This window comes from Ursus maritimus, unplaced genomic scaffold, assembly GCF_017311325.1.
Source record: "Ursus maritimus isolate PB19 unplaced genomic scaffold, ASM1731132v1 scaffold_23, whole genome shotgun sequence".
Classification (NCBI taxonomy): domain Eukaryota; kingdom Metazoa; phylum Chordata; class Mammalia; order Carnivora; family Ursidae; genus Ursus; species Ursus maritimus.
This window is the reverse complement of record NW_024424786.1, coordinates 46,432,791-46,441,602: the sequence shown is the minus strand read 5'-3', so window position 1 is coordinate 46,441,602 and position 8,812 is coordinate 46,432,791. Positions and strand designations below refer to the sequence as shown.

General features: G+C 58.5%; 1 long non-coding RNA gene across 1 annotated transcript; it reads right to left on the bottom strand.

The window, feature by feature from the left end:
* Window positions 1-2,167: 2,167 nt before the first annotated feature.
* LOC103671047 lies at window positions 2,168-8,516 on the bottom strand. Its single transcript, XR_570717.2, has 2 exons — window positions 8,401-8,516; window positions 2,168-2,311 (listed from the first exon to the last, which is right to left on the bottom strand). It is a non-coding gene; the product is annotated as an uncharacterized LOC103671047 (long non-coding RNA).
* Window positions 8,517-8,812: the final 296 nt, after the last annotated feature.

The window sequence follows — 8,812 nt, the reverse complement described above, 5'->3', positions numbered from 1 at the left end:
CAGCCTGCTCCCTGCATTCCCTCTGCTGAGGGTCCTCAGAGACAGGCGGGACCCACAGGCTCCCACTTGTGCCCACACCCCACTGGCAAAAGCACGTCACGTGGCCATGTGGTATTGGCGCTTGTGCCAGCGGAAAGCACCCGTCCGGGGAGAGGGTGTCCTGCTCTGTGACAGGGCAGAGGGAAGGCCTGGGGTCAGGCCCTGTATGGTGGACAGGCCACAGCCTGTCCCGGGTGGGTGCTCTCTGACCCGTCTAACCTCAGCAAGTTCAGACCAGGGGCAGCGTGAGAAAGGGCCATGCGGGGAGTGTGAGCGGGGCAGGAATAATAACACACCACGGCCCAGGGGCTTGTACAACAGACACTCGCTGTCCCCCGGTCCCAGAGTCCGACGCCCGAGATGCAGGCGTGGGGGGCGGGTCCTCCTGAGGCCTCTCTCCTCCTGTGTGGATGGCTGTCCTCTCCCTGGGTCCTCATGGGGTCGTCCGTCCGTGCGTGTCTCTGTCTTGATCCTCTCTTCTTGTAAGGACCCCGGTCACATGGGATCAGGGCCACCCTGGTTACCCCGTTTTATTTCAAGCTCCTCTGTAAAGGCCCCAGCTCCAGATAGAGCCACAACTGAGGAGCTGGGGTTGCCCTCAACATGTAAATTTGGGGCACACCATCCAGGCCCTAGCAAGGAGGTGGTCAGCGACACAACAGTGCCCTGTTCCCAACCCCCAGGCGCGATTATCTCATGACCTGGGCATGACCAGACCAAGGGGACCACACTGAAGCCAGGTACCTCAACAGAGGCCGCGGCTCCGTCCAGGGTGGGCCCCTGGCCTTGCTCTGGCCAGCTTCCTCCTGGGGGAGAAGGCCAGCCTCCAGACCACTCTGCTCACCAAGACTGTTCACTCAGAGCGGCAAGCAGGAGAGAGAGGCAGGGGATGGCTTCAGGACCAGTGGCTTGAGGGGGAGACAGCTCAGTAGGGCAGACACAGAGACAATGTACTGATGGGCCTGTGGGGGGGGGGAGCCTGGAACTGGGCCTGGCTGGGCCCTTCCAGGAGAGGTGCTGTGGACCGAGGACCAGTACAGGAGAGGCCAGGAGACCGGGAGGCAGCAGCCCCACAAACCTGCACGAGAGGGCAAGTGGCAGAAGGGGAGCCCCGGAGCTGGGGGCACAGAGCCACAGAAGCCACGGGAACCACGAAGCCACGGGAGCAGGGAAGTTGTAAGCATGAGAGTGTTGGGGGCGCTCAAGCCAGCTCAGAGGGGCAGCAGCTGCAGGGGGAGTGTAGAAGGAGCCGATGCCCCTGGCAGTGAGCGGCTCCCAGCCGTTGGCCTCAAGGTCAGGCCGGAGGGCTGAATGCTCCAGGAGGCAGGTCCTCAGCCGCCCTGCAGGGCAGCGACACCAACCCATCCAGAGCTGCGGGGCATGGACCCCTTGGGGAGAGAGCAGATCCAGCAGGGGCTTCTTCCCTGCACCAGTGCGGGGGCAGCACTCCCCTCTGCTTTGGGATGGGTCGCTCCCAGGATCAGCGGCTGGCAGGCCCTCCGCTGCCTTGACCGGTGGTGCCGGGGTCACTGAACTCCTGACACGCGGCACAGAGCCACAGACCCAAGAACGTGGTCTCTGGGACTTTACACGGGTCTCCAACAGCCGCACCCAACCATCAAGGGGCACCTTCAGGTGACCAAAAAGAATTCCGAATTCTAATCCACCGTCCGAGATACCCCGGCGGGGCTCTGACTGCAAGAGTGGCTTCCCGAGAGCACCGCCCTTGGCTGCTCCTGATGCTCAGAGGTCAGGGCCTCCTCCTGGGCCGCGGAGGGCATGGGAGGGCATGGGAGGACCAGGCGGGTGGGGGGTCTGGGGACCCACAGATCAGGGCTCTCCGGCGTGGTGGGACCGGACGGTGAGCACCTGTGAGTGCGTATGGACAGGAGCGCGCTGACCCACGCCAGCCCGGACGGCCTCACACCCACGCGCGTGTGACTCGGGAAATGGGGCTGACCGAACGACCCATCGTGGCGTGGGTCCTGAGAAAAACGCGGGGACAAATCTCTTATTCAACACGCGTTTCACGGGGAACACTGGCGTTGCCGAGCCGCAAACCCAGCGGCTGAGGCCGGGCTTGCCCTGCGATGGAGCAGACACGGTCCAGGAAATACGGACTATCCGCTGACTTATAGGCAGTTTATTACTAGCATTCAACATAATTACGAGATATTTTTCTTCCCCTGGCATCTGAGGAAAGCTCTCTGCCCGCCCTTTGGAGACATGTGACCCGCTTCTGGGGGCGAGAACATCTGATGGACTTCTAATTCTGAAAAACAAATAATAGTAATGATAATCATAATAAAAACAAATTGAAAACATAAATAAGCGGCATGGCCACCGGCGTGGAGAGGCAGGGAGCGGGGGTGTGAGGGGCCGGGGCGCGGCGCGGTCCGCCCCAGGACGCGGGGCCGGGGCCTCTCCGGGGTCTGGAGCGCGGTTTGCATCCGTCAAATGATTGCACAGACAGCCCTCCCGAAATGCCACAGTTCACTGGCGTACACGCGTCCTTACCTCCCTACCTCCCGATATGGCCGCTATCAATCAGATGGGGAGACCCCGCGGCGCGCCCAGTGCGCGCGGGCGCGCGCTCCGGGCGGCGCGGTTTCTCTCTGCGCGGCTCGCGGGGCACGTGGGGGAGGAAACACGCTGTCCCCCCCGCAGGTGCAGCCCCGCTCCGAGGCCTTCACCCCGTGAATGTAATTGTGAGCGTGGCCTGCTTCCTCCTTCCTCCTCTTCTTTGGCGGGAGGAGGGGGCGTGGGGCTGGGCTGTCCCCGGAGGAACCGGATTAATGCTCCAAAAATATCCGGCCAGTGCCGGGGGAGCCGGCTGGGAAACAATGCCCTCCTTCCACCCCTGCCCCCAGCGCCAGCCGGCTGCCTGCCTGCGCTGTTACCCCGCCCCCCCTTCCCTGGGAAATCCGCGGAGAGGGGACGGAACAAAAATCCCCCGCTTTTAAACAATATGACCCCCATCTTCTTTCCAGCCTATTTTTTAAATTTTTAATTGCGACTAAAAATGTGGGTAAGATTCCCCGTCTGAAGCAATTGAGCGTGCGGTTCAGCAGTGCCAAGTTCATTCACATTGTCCTGCAGCCCATTCTCAGCAGCCTGGGGGGTTTCACTCCCTATTTCTTATTCAGCTGCTGGTGGAAACACACGCGTGGGGAGTGTGAATCCTGCAGGTGCCTTCCCTTCGCACCCATGACCCCTAATGGGCCCAGGAGCAAGGCCATTCGCCCTTGATCTTCACCTCGCAGGTAAGAGGTCCCTACACTCTCAAGGCTCCTGTGTGCCCACCTCTGATGTGCAGCTCAGAGCCTCCTGGGGCCCCAGGGCAGCCCACCCCACCTCTGATTTACTGAAGTCTTTCTGTGCCCTGAGGCCAGATCCTGGGCTTCGGACTCTGTGCCTCTTGGTCTCAAGCTCCCCAATCTGCCCCCAAGACAACCCTCCCTGATCAGAGGCAGGGACAGACTCCTGAACTCTCCTTGCTTTACTGTCTCCTCTCCAGCTCTTTCTCTTGTGCCCAAAGATGGGGAAAGTGCCACAGGCTCAGCATCTGTGGCAGGAGGCTGGAAAGGGCCCCCCCCCGGGGGGGGGGGCTGCTACCCTCGGCTGCAAGGGCTCAGTCTCACCCCCAGCAGGCAGCAGTAACAGGGGTATTGCCACTGGGACCCTCAGGCCAACCAGCTCCAAGAGCCAGCCAAGCTTTCTGCAGAGCCCCTGGGAACTGGCGTATTCCAGCGTGGCACAGCCAGGGAGGGCACCTGGGCTGACTCTGAGGGCCCTGGAGTGACCTGTGTCCCGGCAGCTGCTCCCAGCACCTGCTTTCGACACCACTCCCTCCCCCATCCTGAGCTGAGTGGGTGGAGTGGTGACCCCCAAGGAGGGGTGACCAGCCCAGCAGCCAGGAAGGACGGGGAGCTGTCTCTTGGGTTCGCCTCCAGGGTGAGGTGGGGGTGGAGTGACACAGGTGGGCAGGGCTTGGCAGCTCTCAAAGGGTTTTATCTCCATGATGACAACAACCAGGAAAGCCACCAGATGCCCCCACCCCCACCCCAGCCCTTATGCCTCTGGACAGGCTTGGTCAGGGATCTCTTGTGGCAAGTGACCCACCTAAGCCCAGCATAAGAGGAAGATGACCTCAAGGACACAGCACAGGGGGCTCCCTGGGCCAGAGGGCAAGCCCAGGATGCTGTCTCTGTCCCCGTCCCCGTACCCATCTGCCCAAGCTTCTCCCAGCCCGACCCTCTCCTTCTCCCTTTTTTAAATTTTGTTTTATTTTGTCTTGTTTTATTTTATATTGTTGAATTTTTAAATTTTACTTTATTTTATTTTATTTATTTTTTTAAGTAGGCTCCACACCCAACATGGAGCTTGAACTCACATGACCCTGAGATCAAGAGTCAGGTGCTCTACTGACTGAGCCAGCCAGGCGTCCCTCCCTCTCCTTTGTAATCTGATTTTGCCAGCATCTCAGGGCCCCTGGGGGCTGCCCCATCCTCACAGCTCCCAGGCTTCTGTGTCCTCAGGTCAAATGAGCAGCACTGCCTGGTTTTTAGTGTGGGTACCAAACCGATACGAGAGATGTCCTTACAAGAAGAGGAGATGTGGACACGGACGTGCATGAGAGGGGGTGCCTGGTGACACAGGACCCGTGGAAGGTATGAGCAGAGGAGGAGCAAGATCTTGCCTGCATTCTCAGAGAGTCCCTTGTGCAATGTAGTTACCCCGTAAGAGGCGAGGGTAAAAGCCAAAGACCACCAGGGACTCTGAAATACGAATGTACCTGTACACCAACACATCAGATAACCCAGGGGGGATGGCAAAGTCCTAGAGAGACACACACCACCCAAGCTGACTCAAGAAGAAACAGAAACCTGGATAGACCTGTAACAAGTAAAGAGATTGAATCAGTAGTTTCGAAACTTCCCACGAGGACAAACCCTTGCCCATGTGGCTACTCTGGTGAATTCTACCGAAGGCTATGAAGAATTAACACCAGTCCTTCACAAACTGCTCCAAGAAGAAAGGGGCACACTTCCCCACATGTCCTGTGTGGCTAGAACAACCCTGATTCCAAACCAGACAAAGACATCACAAGAAAAGTATAGACCGACACACCTTACGACTATAGACACAAAAGTCCCCAACAAAATATTAGCAGACTGAATCCAGCAGCATATGAAAGAGGACTATGGACCGCGACCAAGCAGCGTATCAATAGCAAAAAAAAAAAAAAAAAAAAAAAAGGCACCACAGTGTCATCTCAATAGATGTGGAAAAAGCATTTGACAAAATCCAACACCCTTTCATGATAAAAAACAAACAAAACAAAACAAAACATGTAACAAAGTAGGACTAGAAGTAAACTTCTTCCACCTGATAAAGGGCATTTACAAAAAATCCTACAACTAACTTCATACTTAATAATGGGAGACTGGATGCATTCTTTGTGAACAAGAACATTCTTTGTGAACAAGGAAAGAGTGTGTGTCCAGCTTTATCCAACACGGTCCTGGAGGTTCTGGGCAGGATAATAATGCAAGAAAAGGAAATAAAGACATCCAGATCAGGGGGGAAAAGAAGTAAAACTACATTTGCTGATGGCACGAGCTTGAATACAAAAAACCCTGAGGATCTACTAAAAACTATCAGAACGGGTAAATCTGGCAAACATGCAGGATGCAATGCAAACGTTATTTTTGTTTCTCTATGCCAACAAGAACCACCGGAAGATGCAATTAAAGAAGTGATCATGTTTATAACAGCATCAAGGAGAATAAACACTCAAGAGTAAAGTTAACAAAAGAAGTGTCCTGTCCGTATTCTGGAAGCTGGAAACATTGCAGACCACGTAAGGTGGAGACAGACCATGTTCATGGATAGGACACTCGATATCGCCATACGGAAAAGCTGCTCTTGTGTTTCTCTGTGCTGAGGACGATCAGCAAGGAGTTCGTACACTGTCACACCCAGCAGAAGCCAGCTGGAGGGGAAGTTCTGGCAGCCACAGGCGTACACAGTACTCACACCTCCACAGTGGTCTTCTTTGGGTGTGGGACCAAAGGTGATTGTTGTCGGGGTTGGTTTTTTTTTTTTTTTTTGCTTTTTATTTGTTTATATTTTTCAAAATGTCTTCAGTGAACACACATTCCTCCCTCTGGTGTTGAAGAGACACATAAGTATGGTTTCTCAACAGAGACTTTTCAGATCCATCAGCGCACCCTCCGTCTAAACCTTGGCCATGGCTCCTCTTGCTGCCCCTCACCCCGGGTCCTGTGTCCCCTCGCAGGCCTTACTTCCCGCACCGTCCCTCCGAGTCCCCGCGGCCCACCTCGGTCTTGTGTGCACGCCATCCTTGAGGGCCCACTCACCCCTGGCACCACTTACCTCCGTGCGGGCGGCTCGGGGACACGAAGAACCAGACAGCAGCAGGGCCTGACCCTGAGGCTGGGGGGGGGCCGGCGTGCGACACGGGGGCTAGGACCCCGCGCCGTCACACACCCTGGGTGCGACCACAGGGCTGAGAGGCATCAGTGGGGCCGCTCAGGAGGAGCGCCAGGCCGGGCGTGCGGCGGGCAGTTCATCTGCGCTGGTGGCCCAGTACGTCCTTCCGGGGCTTCTCGGCCATCCCTGCACGGGGCGCAGGTGCCCCTGACGCAGAAGCCCGGCTGGCAGTCACAGCTCCCTTCCTGCACTGGCCCCTGCCCCCTCACTGGCACATCAAGCAGCCACCAGGAGAGGGTCCCCCAGGGCTCCAACCTGCCCCTTTCCCGGCCCACCACGGCCTGGGCCTCCCTTACACCCGCAGGCCAGCCCTCAGTTACCCGCTCCCAGCTCTGCCTCTGCAGCTCTTCCTCTGCCGCAGCCCTGTCCTGGCAACCCTCTGCAGCTCTCACCGCCCGGGGACCAGGGCCGAGGCACCCAGGACCAGTGTCCTGACGTCAGGTGCCCCCTCCACTTCCCAGGACCAGCATCCTGACGTCAGGCGCCCCCTCCGCAGCCTCACCGCCCAGGGACCAGGGCCGAGGCGCCCAGTACCAGCGTCCTGACGTCAGACGCCCCCTTTGCTCCCTCTCTGCATGACGTGAGCGCCCGAGGCCTCGCCCTGCCCTGTCCCCTTCCTCCTGACTGGAACTAACACGGCTTCTCTGCCCACCGGGAAGGGTCACCCCTCATTCTGCAGATGAGGGACCCAGGCTCCTCCTACAGGTAGGTGCCTTCCCATCGCCTCAGGATCGCCGGTGCCCCAGTGCGCTCTCGCCCAGCGCCTGCCTCCTGGGCACTGACTTCCCTCCTAGCACACTGGGCCGTCGCTTCTCCTTTTCTTGTCATTATCATCACCCGTTTGGCACAGACAAATAGTTTGAAGCCGCTCTGCATGAACAGTGGCACCCGGCAGATATGCTCCTCTCCCGAAGGTCCGTCCTCTCGAGGGACCCAGCAGCGTGCCCCCTGAGGAGCTGCATGGGACCAGGGCTGGGGGGGATGCACTGGACAACCATGACTCTGCGTGGGGGAGGAGGCACATGGGGGTAGCAGCGGCACAGCCTGCAGACGAAGACCAGTGGGTCCTGGGGTCGGGGAGGGTCACTGGCAGGAAGAGGGGCTCTCAGTGGGCTCAGTAGGAAGCCATCAGGCAGGGTGCAGGCAAGGGGCCGGGCACAGGGAAGTCCTGGCCGCAGTCCCCTTCCTGGTAGAGCTTAGGGATGGACAGCCCTGCCCAGCTCCAGGTGGCTGGGATTGGGGGAGGGACCCAGAGTGGCCCTCAGAGCCAGCAAGGTACAAGAGACCTGCCACCCACACAGTGACCAGCCTCTGATGGACAGCAAAGGGGGTGCATAGGATCCCCTGTAGGTGGGCAGAGGCCCGTCATGTCTAGGACCGCACCACTTCATTCAAGAGTGGCATTCGTGGGTCAGGGGTGGCCATCATCCAAGATAAGGCACTGTGGGCTGGGATGGGGAGCAGGAAGAGGAAGGGAGGACAGGAGGACAGTGGAGGGTTGGGGGGAAGGTCCTGGCAGGAGGATCCATCCTCCTCTGAGATGTGAAGAAGGAAGAGAGGAGGGAGGCTCCCTCTCCCTCCCCTGAACCCCGAGGCCTAGGGCAAAAGAGTGGCATCAGAGACCCTGACCAGAGCCACCCTGGTCCAGGTCTCAGGCCACAGCCGACCCCAGGGTGAGGTCGAGGGACAGGTGGAGCTCTGGCCAGATGAGGGTCGGGTGACCTAGTGCACCCCTGAGGGAACCAGGGGTCTGTGTACAGGATGGGGGGACAAGGGGAAGCCCAGGATAGCTGGGGTGATACGTGAGCAGAGAAGGAACCCCCAGGGGGCAGGATGGACAAGTACCCAAGGTGGCTGGCGTCAGAGAGGGGCCTTGAGTTTTTCAATGATGCTGGGAAGCAAGAAGGTTGCCGTCCTTTCCTTCTTGGCACATCGCTCCTGTGAAGGGGTGTGGGAAGTCTGTTTCCCTGTGAATGAAAGGATTGGGGGCAGGGCTAGGAGGCTCCTTTATTCTCTCCTGGCCCCAGGAATGCAGATAACAGCCAGGTCCTGCCCACCTGTCAGGTCAGCCGCCCACCTGTACATTCTCCCCAGGAGGATGCTCAAGGCGTCCCAGCCTCCTCGGCCATGAGCAGTGTCCCGGCTCATTTATGCCAACCACCCGGGACTTGTCACCGTTTGTGCAGCAGAGGGCCAGCAGCCGGGGTAGGGGTGTCATACCGTCTTTAATGTCGGGTATCCGTGAACCTCAGGCAGT